This window comes from Leptodactylus fuscus, chromosome 6, assembly GCF_031893055.1.
Source record: "Leptodactylus fuscus isolate aLepFus1 chromosome 6, aLepFus1.hap2, whole genome shotgun sequence".
NCBI lineage: Eukaryota > Metazoa > Chordata > Amphibia > Anura > Leptodactylidae > Leptodactylus > Leptodactylus fuscus.
Genome location: NC_134270.1, coordinates 71,423,602 through 71,437,227, shown reverse-complemented (window position 1 = coordinate 71,437,227; position 13,626 = coordinate 71,423,602). Strand labels below are relative to the sequence as shown.

The 13,626-nt window shown below is 39.9% G+C and overlaps 1 protein-coding gene across 1 annotated transcript in view; it reads right to left on the bottom strand.

The window, feature by feature from the left end:
• LOC142210777 (excitatory amino acid transporter 2-like) overlaps positions 1-11,826 on the bottom strand; it is a 96,160-nt gene extending 84,334 nt beyond the window's left edge. Inside the window, exon 1 of the mRNA XM_075280195.1 lies at positions 11,634-11,826. The gene's annotated coding sequence lies outside the window, so the exon portion shown is untranslated. The remainder of the gene's footprint in view (positions 1-11,633) is intronic.
• Between the last annotated feature and the right edge of the window lie 1,800 nt (positions 11,827-13,626).

Sequence of the window (13,626 nt, the reverse complement as noted above, 5' to 3'; positions counted from 1 at the left end):
TGTGGCTTGCACAAGGCTCCCTTACAAGATCAGAAGATCAAAGTGTGGAAGAGATCCGATCATTTTTTAACTCTCCCAGATTTTTTTTGTATGGGGATATTTAAAGGGCAAGGTTTGTGTAAGCAAACCCAGGACAAACGAACAACTGAAAGCAAAGATCGAGTGTGAAATTTCTGCCATCGACAGTGACTTTGCAGAGGACATTATCAAATATGGAGCGTCGCGTTCTGACCCATGGAACCATGGACTTCCAAAACATCTGGCACCAAGGCATTACCGTACCACTCTTCTTTACATGATTGTGATTACCATAGTTAGTTGCAAAATGGGGCCTCCATGGATCCCATGGATTCATCATCACAACAACCACTGGAGATCAATTGGATACATTGAACTCTTCCATGTGATTTGATCCATTCCTGAACAGTTTTTTGCAGGGTGACCGGGGATAATTTAGTTGGGTTGCAATATTTAGGTAGATGGTATCTGTAACATCCACAAAGTTGCTTAACTATTACAGTACCATCCATTTTTCACGACTGTAGTACATATGTTTCTTCTTTGCTTAATATTACAAAATTCCTTTGCAGATTGTTTACCGTTTATTCAAATGTCTGTGGTTGCCTCTATGAAATGAATGGACTTGGCTTTGACTGGAATACACATGGGAAACACAGTAGTTGTGTACACAATCTCAGCTACACAAGCGTGTAAGTTTTACAATGACTTTATAGTAGAAACCACCATTTGCCCTAACTTATGAAGCTGTATTACTATACAATAATATGCTTCTCATTGACCATAATTGTATAAAATGTACTTTGTGTGGCATTCAATTGCAGTATAGTGGGCTAATATAGAACAACATATAGATGTCAAAAACATACAAAATGTTTTAGCATACTATTTATATGTCCATTAGAACTATACACTGAATGAATGGAGATGATTTTCCTCACAGCTACAAATCAAACTTCTTACAATGTAAGAAAAGTCTTCTCTGTACTTGTATCACCTTCTGTGTGATTTTTCCTGTCATGCCTGCATTTATTTGCCCTATATTTGCAGTTCAATGTTCCTGGATCTCCTATATGATGGTCACTTGGGCTTTTTTCAGCTATTTGTTGCTACTGTACAGTTACTTCTGGCAGAATTACATGTAAACAAACCAAACTAGTAATAATGCAAAGGTGAGGGGAGCAGACTGCTCTTTATAGTACATGTCTATACGGACATATAACAGATTGCCCAGCAAGACCCTGCAGAGATTTCTGAAAAAGATGTTAAGAATTGTTGCACAGTCAAGCAGACTGCACTCAAATACAACACTGCTGTAACGTCTCTGCCTGTTTGGGTCACTGCGCAACCCTCTGCTCGCATGCTGCAGTGCAAAGAGGCGTGTGCAGTTTGATTCCTTGCTTGGAGTTTTTGGTTCCACTGTGTGAACACAGTTCTATTTCTGGAATTGAATTTCTACCACACCCATCTCCTGCACCTTTTTTGCCTCTGTTCATTCTAGTCTTGCCGTGTGACTGATAGCCTGTCCTCCAATCAAGCCTAGGGCTGGTTTTTGACTTCCTATATACAGGCCATCAGCCCACATAGACATGCTGGCTATTTGCTTTGTCCCTGCTAAGCTTCTCTTCTTCTACTATTATATTTCTGACTTCCGACCTCTGGTTTTCCCTATTGACCATTCTTTGGATTTTGATTCGGCACTGCATAGCTGTTACCGAACCTTTGGCTTTCTGACCTCCCTTATGTGTTGTTTGTCTTGTCTGCGTTTTGTGTCTCACGTATATAGGTAGGGCCCTTCGCCCAGTTGCTGCCTATTACATAGGATAGGACCAGGCAAGCAGGAAGGGACAGTGGGGGGTTTCAGCTTAGGGCTCACTGTCTCTTGTGCCCCCTCCCAGAGTTTCCAGCAGCTACTGGGGAATTGCTGTCCTAGCAATTTCATAACAGCTGGGTATGCTAACATGTTCAAATGCACAAGTCATTCCTTAGAACAGATGGTCTATAACACAATATGACTGGTTCTTGTGCAATTGCTATGTGAAACTAAAAGGCAAGATTCCAATGGGCAAAAGAGCACAGAACCTCAGCAACCACATAGCTGAGCTCAGCGCCGCACCTCCCATGAGGAGACCTGAAGCGACCACTTCAGGCAGCACTATGCCGGGCCCCCAGGAGGGGCGGCATTTTTGCTGACCTAAGCCAGTCCAGGACAAGCTGTCCTGGACTGGCTTAGCGTCACCGTCTCGGTAGCCCGGCACGGGAAGCGAGCAGTGGATTGGGGAGGCCCTGTGGACGCAGCGCTGCTCCACCGGCCTCCTCTCACGCTCAGGCAGAGAGCAGGTCCTCTCCCTGCCTGCTCTCTGCCTGCTAATGCCGCCCCGACCCCTCTGCTCCGCACCCTCCTCCCGGGGGGAGAGGGGGCGACTTTCTGTCGTCCGCCTCAGGCGGCATAAAAGCTAGGTTCACCCCTGGCTGAGCTGTTGCCAGGGAAAATCCATACACATTTGTATAGCCAGTAAGTAGAGCTGAAGCAAAGGCGATTGGTTACTTTAAATGGTGGTATCTCAGATTTTATACCACCTAGAAAATTGTTTCTGGTAGATTCTCAGCTTTCATATGCTACCAAGTTTGCGGTTATATTCTACATATAAAAATCACAATTCTGACTTTGTTTTTAACTAGTAATATCTCGGGTTGTTTTCTAGCTAGTACTACTAGTAGCATATAGAAGCTGAGAATCCACCAGAAACCTGTCTCTAGGCTGTACAGCATCGGACATACAGCCAAAAGAGGTGGCCATTATCCTTTGGCAAGTGCTACAGCTCTACATACTGCATTGAGTACAGGTGTATGGAACAGATGCTTCCTGGCAATACATACAGAACTGCTAGTGGGAACTTAGTCTGTTTTCCATTAAAAGGAAGGTAGATCGTTTAATTAAGTATAATATAAAATGCTCATAAAACACCTTCTGAAACAATAGCAAGTCCATTAATATGAATGCACCATAGAAAAAAAACTCAGGCTCACACTTCGATAGACTGGGTTACCCGCATGTAAGGAATGAAGTGGAGATTAGGTTGCGAACGTAATTCAAAAACAGGTTCCGCACTGCAGAGATATTCAATACAAATTCACTATTATTTATGTCACTTCAAAACAGTACATCACAGTATAGCGAATGGAGCATGGCATGCTAGAACTGTTTATGTATTTAGGATTAAAGAATTTATAATCATAGAAAGTGAAGACAACATGTAAGGTTCATACACATGGCCATATCACAGATTTGTGTTGTACCGTATGGATCCATTCTCTTGCACCTATAAATTGCTATAGAATTATAGTGTGGGTCCAGGCACCACACAGTGGCACAAGGAGCTCCTACACGGCTTCAGTATGAACCATAGGTATTCTGTGAGCCATGGTAAAGGGTGGGTGAACACATTATTACCATGCGCATAGACCATCGATTACCAATCATAGTGCCATAACACTTCAGTGGGAAGATAGATAAATGTATTGATTAATCTCTATCTGCGTGAGGATGCAAATAGAGTTTAATACAATAGTTAAAGTTGTATTCCCATGTACATAATCATATCTGTATTTGTAGATGATTAAAAGTCAAGCATTTTTGCAAATGTAAGTAGTGAAAAATTTTGCGGAGTTTTAAAGATTTTCACTAACTATCTTAGTAGTGACAGTCTGTTGTCTTGATCAGTGGCCGGCGGCCATTTTTGGGTAGCCGCTCTTGCAGTTCAATACAGGAGTCGGCCGGCGGCCATTTTGGGGTGGCCTCTCTATGCTCCTGTATCGAACTACAAGAGCAAGAGAAGCCAGAAGAGGCGGAGTTGCTGCAGAAGAAGGAGGCGGCGCAGGAAAGAGCTCTCAGGCAGCAATGGGGATGCGCTCATCGGCCTTTGAGCGCTGGGGCCCACCCTCATTGCTGCGGAGAGCTCATTTGCATACCGGTTAAAACCGGTATTTCTACGGAACGGCGCGGCGGAGACCACATCTAAAGGTAGGAGACGAATAGCCTTTCTTAAAGCTATTCTGACGTGGTAATTAGAAAAAAAATGTAGTTTAATGGTAGAATCCCTTTAAAACTATGCAAAAAGTGTAATTACTTATATTTGCAAAAACGTTTAATTGTCAATATATATACAAATTTAAAAATAGTTACTGTAGCTTACTGTTCTACCATTCAGACTGCTACAAGTGATATCTACTATACACATTATGTCACAGAAGTGAGTACACCTCTCACATTTTTGTAATTAGTTTATTAACCCTTTCCCAACATCTTCCGTACTGCTTTACAGAGTAGACAACTGATGATAATGTCTCCAATCGGTCCGGGGACCGATCAGAGGTATTAAACTCTTTCGGCACCTCGGTCAAAGCTACGTGGGCACCGCCATTTTCCTGGTGATCGCCGGCACCCGGAGTAACCTCCGGGGCCGATGTCGCATTACTATGACAGCCGGGAGCCTTGTGAAGGCTCCCCGGCTTGTCATTACATTGCTTCTATTGCAGGCTATGCTACATAGCCTGAAATAGAAGTGCCAGTATTTTGCAATGCATTAGCATTGCAATGCATTGCATTAGTGATTCAAAAAAAAAAGTAAAAAAATATTATTTTTTAAAAAAAGTATTAAAAATTCAAATCACCTCCCTTTCCCTAGAACACATATAAAAGTAGTTAAATACTGTGAAACACATACATGTTAGGTATCCCCGTGTCCAAAATCTCCCGCTCCACAAATCTATAAAAATATTTTTTCTGTACGGTAAATGCCGTAGCAGGAAAAGTAGTCAAAAGTGCCAAACCGCCGTTTTTTCACTGTTTTGATTCTGAGAAAGATTTTAATGAAAAGTGATCAAAACAATAGCATTTCCCAAAAATGTTAGAACTAAAGAGTACACCCGGCCCGGAAAAAAAGATGCCCTATACATCCCCATACAAGGACGTATAAAAAAGTTACGGTTGACAGAATATGGCGACTTTTAGAAAAAAAATTTTTAACACAGGTTTGGATTTTTTTAAGGGGTTAAAATGTAAATAAAACCATATAAATTTGGTATCCCCAGAATCGTACCAAAACACAGAATACAGGGGACATGTCATTTTGGCTGCACAGTGAACGCTGTAAAACCAAAGCCCGTAAGAAAGTCGCAGAAATGCATTTGTTCTTCAAATTCACCCCATTCTGAATTTTTTCCAGCTTACCAGTACATTATACAGAATAATTAATGATGGCATCATGAAGAAAAATTTGTCTTGCAAAGATTAAGACCTCATATGGCTCTGGGAGCGGAGAAATAAAACAGTTATGGGGTTTAGAAAGAGGGGAGTCAAAAATGAAAAACGAAAATCAAAAAATGCCAGGAAGGGGTTAAATATTTTCAGGGGATAACACTGAAGATATGACACTATGATACAATCTAAAGTAGTCAGTGTACAGTTTATATAACAGTGGAAATTTGGTATTCCATCAAAATCACTCAACAGACAGCCATTAATATCCAAACCCCTGATAACAAAAGTGAAAACAAAGTCCCAGGTGTAAATGGGGAGTTGACTCTCTCATACTGGTCTCTAGTCAACCCCATGCCAAAGAGGATTAAGGCAGTACTGGGGGAAATTTGTCCACTTACACTTAGGGGTGTACTCACTTTTGTTGCCAGGTATTAGATATTACTGGCTAGTTGAGTGATTTTGATGGCACACCAAATTTACACTGTTATATAGGCTGTATACTGACTACTTTAGATTGAATGAAGGTGTGATATCTTCAGTGTTGTCTCATGATAATATATAATAAAATAATTATAAAATGTGAGGGGTGTACTGAGATTTGAGTACTAAGAGACTGGCTTAATTGCACAGAGTCAGTAGGGAGCATTCTGTATATACTGTGTGGGGTCAATGGGAAACATTACAAAGAATGGTGTTACTGGGGAGCATTCTATTATTCTATTATTTAGGGAACGCTAAAGGAGAATCTGTGGGTGGTGGGTGATGGTAAAGGATGATTTTATTTATTTTTTTTATTTAAAAAAAATTACATATATATATATATATATATATATATATATATATATATATATATATATATATTAAAGGATATGTCAATACAGGGAAAATGGTATAATTGTATACAAAGCAAAGTATCTTGTGGAAAAATCTGTCTCTGTCTCTGGAGATCTCCCATGATCATAAGACATCTGACTGGCCAATCTATGGAGAGGGGCAAATGCCTTGGACCAACCAAAGGGCCTGTAGATTCAGAAAATAATGCAAATGATGTGAACTAAGAAGATAAGAGAGAAGAGGGTATATATTCAGATCACAGGACTGAGAGGAGGTCCAGGCAATTCATTCCAAAAAACAAACTGGCATCACCTGTAATCCCTGAAACATGTCTGGCCTTGCACAGATATTTCTATAAATGGCATTAAATATACATTTCGCCAAATAATTAGTTAGCTGGAGTAAAAGCTGAGGGTGTTAATGATAGATATAGCATGTGGCAGAGGGGCACTGGAGTTAAAAAGGGCCATGTTGTCTGAATATGGCCCAATGTAGTCTAAAACTCATACAGGAACCCATTTACCTGGAGGATGTGTAAAGCAAGAGGTTCAATCACCACCGCAAAAAGGAAGTACCCCTGCCATGTGTCACTATTGAGAGACAAGGAAGGAAATAATATACCAGGACCGGGGCTCATGGAGATTCACACAGAATGGAGAGCCCTGTATAACCATGCAGAGCTTCTTGGCTAATATTTAGCTAAAACATTATAATCTATGATATAGATAGATATAGAAAATGTGACCAGTTCTTCTCTAACAACTTAGATCATTAACCAGTAAGTGCCCACATTATCTACCACTATACAGCGACCATATAGTGGTAGACAGTGACACACAAGGCTCTGCAAGCCATTTGAGTGAATACAATAAGTGAAAAATGTCTTATTTACAAGTGGCTTATAAGTGATATATCTGACTGTGATTGTAAACATTTGTTATAGGAGAATACGTCAGAAGGCCCTGCCTGCTATCAAACTATGTTCAGATTATGATCAGACACGCTGACGAGCAAAAGGGTAACAATGTTTTAAACGTTTGACTTTCAGGCTCCATATCTCACCATCCACTACAGCTTCAAATGTAATACTGACATAATTTTATAGACAATCATAAATCTCATACATCAATTTGATTTTCAACTATTTAGCATATGATAAGTTATGCAGATTCTTGTCACGTAACTGCATTGATACTGTTTTGCTCTTACTACAAATTACAACCTGTTCTCACATTCCCTAATAGCTCCTTGTGTTATTAGGTTATTTCCCAAGCAAAAAGTCACCTGCTCAAGTCAAGGATCAGCTATGAAGAATATTTCCCAGGAAATCCAGCTCATCGATAGCGGTCTCATAGCTGAACTCATCTTAGTCCCACAACAGTTGGAAGAATACAAAATTAATCCTTCCATCCATTCAAAAGCCAAGAAGTGGACACCCAGGTAAAATATTTGAGTCAACAAGCCAGCTCATAACAAGGTCTATCGCTTCTGATGCAACAAACAGCAATGGATGTGGCTCATATACTTCATAATAGTGAGATCACATACATCCAAGAAAGCAATGCTTGTTACTCAAGTCTGGAATAGTGACCTTAAAAAAAAGGTGAAAAAGCTTCAACTTCAGACTCAGTAGACATGGCTTTGATCGGTGCAAATGGGTTGAGAAATTGAAGGAACAGTCAAGTTTGGTGAAGAAGCATGATGATATGGGGTTGTTTCACAGCGAAAGGCATTGGTTATTTGACCAATGGTTACTTGGATTGATGGTGGTCTTAATGCTGAGCTATATGTGAGTATCCTAAAAGAGAAGTTACTTCGCACACTTTAGTACTATGAGTATGAAAAGGACAACATAGTGTTACAGCAGAAAAACAACTTGAAGCATACATCGAGATTAGAGAAGAAATGGTCCAATGACAATGAAGTAGAGGTGCTGGATTGGCCCCCACAGTCCCCAGACCACAACCCAATCGAACACTTGTAAGAATAATTGAAAAAAAGCTATATGTCTACCGAAGTGAGTAGACCAGTATGTACCAACATTGGGAACATGTAGAAGAGACTTGCGATCAGACTTCGGTCGAGACCTATTTGAATGTGATTGAGAGCATGCAGAAGTATTCAAGCAGTGTTGGAAGCCAAAGGTGGATTTGCAAAATAATATACATTAAATTTTATATTTTTAGGAGCAAATCAGTAACAATGCAGGTACATGAAACATTGCATGGAACTTACTGTGTAAAGTTTCATCATAAAATCCATTTTTATTAATAAATAAACTATAAAAAGACATTAATAATATAAGAAAAAATACACAGAACACAGTCTACAAGAAAACAACATCCTGGATGGCAAGTAGCAACGTAAAGGAAAAATGCCTGAAAACATCTCAACCATGAAATCAAGGCCCGAAACACATAAGTGGCACTATTCTACACTTTCCATAACTCCCATAGAGGTGAATGAAAGCTACGGAAACATTGTAGCACAGCTTTCGTGTTTTATGGAGACCCTCAGTTTACTATTCTGTTTCTATAGTTCCCATTCACCTCTATGAGAGTTATGGAAACATTATAGGGCAGCACTTATTGCCTATTTCCATAAGTCCTGCCCTGGTGGTTGCCACTTATCACCAGCTATTACGATTTTGGCCATGATTTGCTAAGATAGGAAAAACCTATTAAAACTGAAACCTCAGACTTAGAATAGATTTCCATTGGACTTTCTTCCAGTTGTGCTATCAGGATTATTATATCTCTGGCTCTTTTGGTGTTGGATTTGTAAAATTGATACAACAGTGCACAAGTGATCCAGACCTGAGGTGTGATAACAGTATAAATCCATATTATCAGGGACAAATGGCAAGCGTCATAGAAATAGTGTCACCTACAAGATTAAGGAGCAACTCTGCATCAAGTTTTCTTTTAAAAAAAAAAAGACTACTTACATGATTTTAATATACTAGGTGGGTTTTATCGAATCTTTCTTCTATTATTACAGGGGGAAGGGAATTAGATGTAACAGTTACAGATACCGAGGTTAATAAATACTATATACAACCTGGGGACATATAGCCTGTGATAATTCATATAAGGTCTTCCACTGGTACTAAATAGCTCTTCTCCTGTGTTATCTCAAGAATAATACACTTTGCTTGAGGTTCAAGAGTAAAGTGGATTGTTTCTTTGCTAGACACCCCTACCTTCCACCCTATAAAAGATCACTAGACACATTTTGCTTAGAGTAGCAAAATGACTGATTTTCTTACAACTGATGTATAATGGATTCATTTCTAAAAACTACATTTGACAAACTCAATAAGATCTATAGAAGAGAAGAAATAAGTCTTGGATCAGGGCGTATCTACCGGGGTAGCAGTGATAACAGCTGCCACTGGGCCCGGGACATTAGGGGGTCCGCTGCAGGTAATGGGCCCTATTTACTTACCTATCCTACCTATCAAAAGTTCCTAGTTCCGTTCCTAGTTACGCCACTGTCCTGGATGGATTACACCCACTAGCAACTAAACTTCAGGAGCACTGGAAACATTTTAAGGCTAAGGCTCCACCTTGCAGAAACGGAGCTTTTTTGTTGCAGATTTTAATGTTTTTTTGAGCCAAAGTCAGGGGTGGCTTGGAAAGGGATGAAAAATATATAGTAAGCTCTTAGATGTTTCCTTTCTGTTAATGCCACTCCTGATTTTGGCTTAAAAAAAAAGAAAAAAACCTAGCAAAATCTGCAATAAAAAACACTGCATCTCCAGAACGTGAGGCCTTAACCTTAATGAGCAGTTTTCTCCTCATATCAGACTTCGGTCGAGACCTGTTTGAATGTGATCGAGAGCATGCAGAAGGACTCAAGCAGTGTTGGAAGCCAAAGGTGAATTTGCAAAATAACATAAATTAAAATTTATATTTTTAGGAACAAATCAGTAACATATTTTATATATATATATATATATATATATATATATATATATATATATATATATATATATATAAACTAGCAAAATCTGCTATAAAAAACACTGCATTTCCAAAACGTGAGGCCTTAACCTTAATGAGTAGTTTACTCCTGATACCCTCTATATTTCTATCGGAAATGTAGCCCACATATATCTCAGCTGTATACAGAATACTCCTCGAGTTCGGCCCCTCTTCAATCTAGTTGATGATATTAGAAGCTGCAATCATTCTCATGCATGTCCATGGTTTTCTTAATAGATAACTTGTATATTAGGATGTGCCTAGATTGGTTTTGATCTTATATAAAAAGTGCTCTATGATTATTGATTATTGTCCCAATAAGTAACATCCCTCTTGGACTTACCGACGTTGATAGATACTTGGTCCAGATCTAGACTTTATACTATGTGTATACTATAAGTTTTTACTTTTATATTTTTGCAGTAAGAAGATGCTAAAAAGAAATTCCAGGGGGCCACATGGTGGCTCAGTGGTTAGCACTGCAGCCTTGTAGCACTGGGTCCTGGTGTTCAAATCCCACCAAGGGCAAAAAACCACCTGTAAAGAGTTTGTATGTTCTCCCCGTGTTTGCATGGATTTCCATCCCATATTCCAAAAAGACATACTGATAGGGAAAAATGTACATTGTGAGCTCTATGTGGGGTTCACAATCTGTATAAAAAAAATGTAAAAAAAGAAATTCCAGATGGGGTAAAAAATCTCTTCTTATAGGTGTGTTTGTGAATAGTAGGATAAGTTGTGGTATTGGCGTTCTATATGTACCTATAGAGTTCATAGATTAATATAATGTTCTATCTGGCTGTAGTTTTGATCTCAGCGGTTCTTTATGCAATTTAAACAATATCATTTATCGCATAAAACATATAAAACCGACTGAATTAGCCATTCTGACTTATAGAATATAAGTAACAGTATATTCTCCTGTAAAGCTCCTAAAGTACATACGTAGATGAACCTTGTAATTCTGCTTGACTGGTTTATCTACTGTAATAAACATCCAAATTCCTAACTTGGAATAAAAAAAGTATTCTTATGGATGGTAGTCTAACATAAGACGTCCACATGTTTACTTGTTACCCTTATTGTACTGGGACCAAAGTGAATTTCATGACCCAACGTAAAGGTAAAGCAGAAGGACATTTCAAGATAGACCATTCAATATTACCTTTATGTTATTTGTATGTATATATGTGTATATATGTATATGTATATATATATATATATATATATATATATATATATATATATCTGACTGTAGGTGTTTCCTTATATAAGGACCCTATTTTATATTTCCAGCACTTTATGTTTTGCTATAGATACCCTTTAAAAGGCCATTAAATGGTTTTATATCAAATTAGAACAATGCAACAGATTCGCAAGCAATAAAAGACATTAGAAAGGAATCTATAAAGACATATAGCTAATGAATCCAAGTAGATTAAACGTAGTAGATATAATATCCAAAAGTAGAAAGAATTGTATGACCTTTGGTGAATGACACAAGAACAAATATATAATAACTAGTTCTGTACCTTGGATGGAGGGTCCAGTCTTACCAACGACGGCTATCGTCCGGCGGGAAATAGAAGCTAAGACCTGATGAAGCAGATGTGGGATAGAAACCCAGTCTAGAGAATAATTAAGACAGAGAAATACACATCTGGAGGAGAATTAGATGCTTCGGCATCTCGGTCTTCAATGGCTTGAAGGGCAGCAGGGGAGGCAGATAACTGGTGAATAAATCTTTCTGAAAGGAATCCCGTTAGAGGATTAAAATGCTTCAAGTAGTAATACTGGACTATGTTACAGCGAACAATTTCCTGACCTCATTATTACTGCTCCGACTGTAGACTTATCTAACACTTAAGGTTAGAATATAGGGATGTCATAGTAATATGTTGTAAGGATGCGCACATTTAATATTCTATCTAGAGGAGTAGAATAATACACAATAAAATATTTCAAAAATGGAAGCTATAATGGTTCAAAATTGTATTACAAAATATCATTTGGAGTTACTGATCTTACAATATGTATATATATGTACATTTTTTTTCAATTGTCACCAATAGAGATGAGCGAACACTAAAATGTTCGAGGTTCGAAATTCGATTCGAACAGCCGCTCAATGTTCGTGTGTTCGAACGGGTTTCGAACCCCATTATAGTCTATGGGGAACAGATACTCGTTAAGGGGGAAACCCAAATCCGTGTCTGGAGGGTCACCAAGTCCACTATGCCAGGAAATGATGCCAACACCTCTGGAATGACACTGGGACAGCAGGGGAAGCATGTCTGGGGGCATCTAACACACCAAAGACCCTCTATTACCCCAACATCACTGCCTAACAACTACACACTTTCCACATTCAAAAAAACCTCTATCAAAGTGGGAAAATACCTGGAAACCTTCTTTACTCCCCAAATGGATGGACACAAACCCCAATTTAAGCTCAACAAACAGTAACAACCACCCCTTTAAATCACGTTCCCCATGACAACCACAAATGGAATAGGCAATGGGAATTCCAAAAGCCCTCACCCTTAACTGTCATTTTGAGTGTGTGTGTGTGTGTGTGTGTGTGTGTGTGTGTGTGTGTGTGTGTGTGTGTGTGTGTGTGTGTGTGTGTGTGTGTGTGATGTGGTAAGACCTTCCAAAATTCACTTTTCTAGCCCTTAACATGAGCCCTTCCAAACAAAGTTACAGGACCTTAAGCTGAGCTACCAGCAGAGATTGAGGCCCTTGGCATGAGTAGAGCCTTGCACCAGCAGTGTTTTTGGCACTTAGGGTGAGTTGAGCCTTGTACCAGCGTGTGTCCCTTAACATCAGGCGGGCCCTAAGTTCTGCGCTTTGCACAAAAGTTCCACATTAACTAGGCTGAATGGTACAAAGATTAGTAGGCCCGAGAACCAGGAACAGGTCTTGCAATGGCTGTCGGATAACGCTTAAAGCACATTGTCCACCAGCCAGTCAGCCTCTACCTCCTCTTACCCAACAGTCTTGTCCTCCTTCCACCCAAAATTCCCAATCTTCCCAGAACAATAACCCCAACTGTCCCTGCTCCCCAGAGCTGTTCTCCCTTCCTTTGACTGTACCGCAACCTGCCCCTCCATTTCGCGATTCCACGGACCTAACAGACGAGTATCTGTGTCCAGATGCTCAAACACTAGAGTCTCCTCCATTCCATCTCCGGTCGATTTGGTGGCGGATGACCAGCAACCCACCCTCATCGACGACGATGAGACGCAGTTGCTGTCAGGGAAGCCAGTTGACATGCGCATTGTGCAGGAGAAAGAGGCGAGACAGGAGTTGGAAGAGGAGGTGGTGGACGACGAGGACACCGACCCCACCTGGACAAGGCGGATGTCAAGCTGGGAAAGTAGTGTGGATGTTGAGGCAGGTGCAGCACCAAAAAGGGTAGCTAGAGGCAGAGACATGTCCAGAGGCAGAGGTCAGCTGCTTTGCCGAAGCCAGGCCAGACCCGGAATGTCCGAAGATGTTCCCTTTTGTACCCAGCCCAGAAAA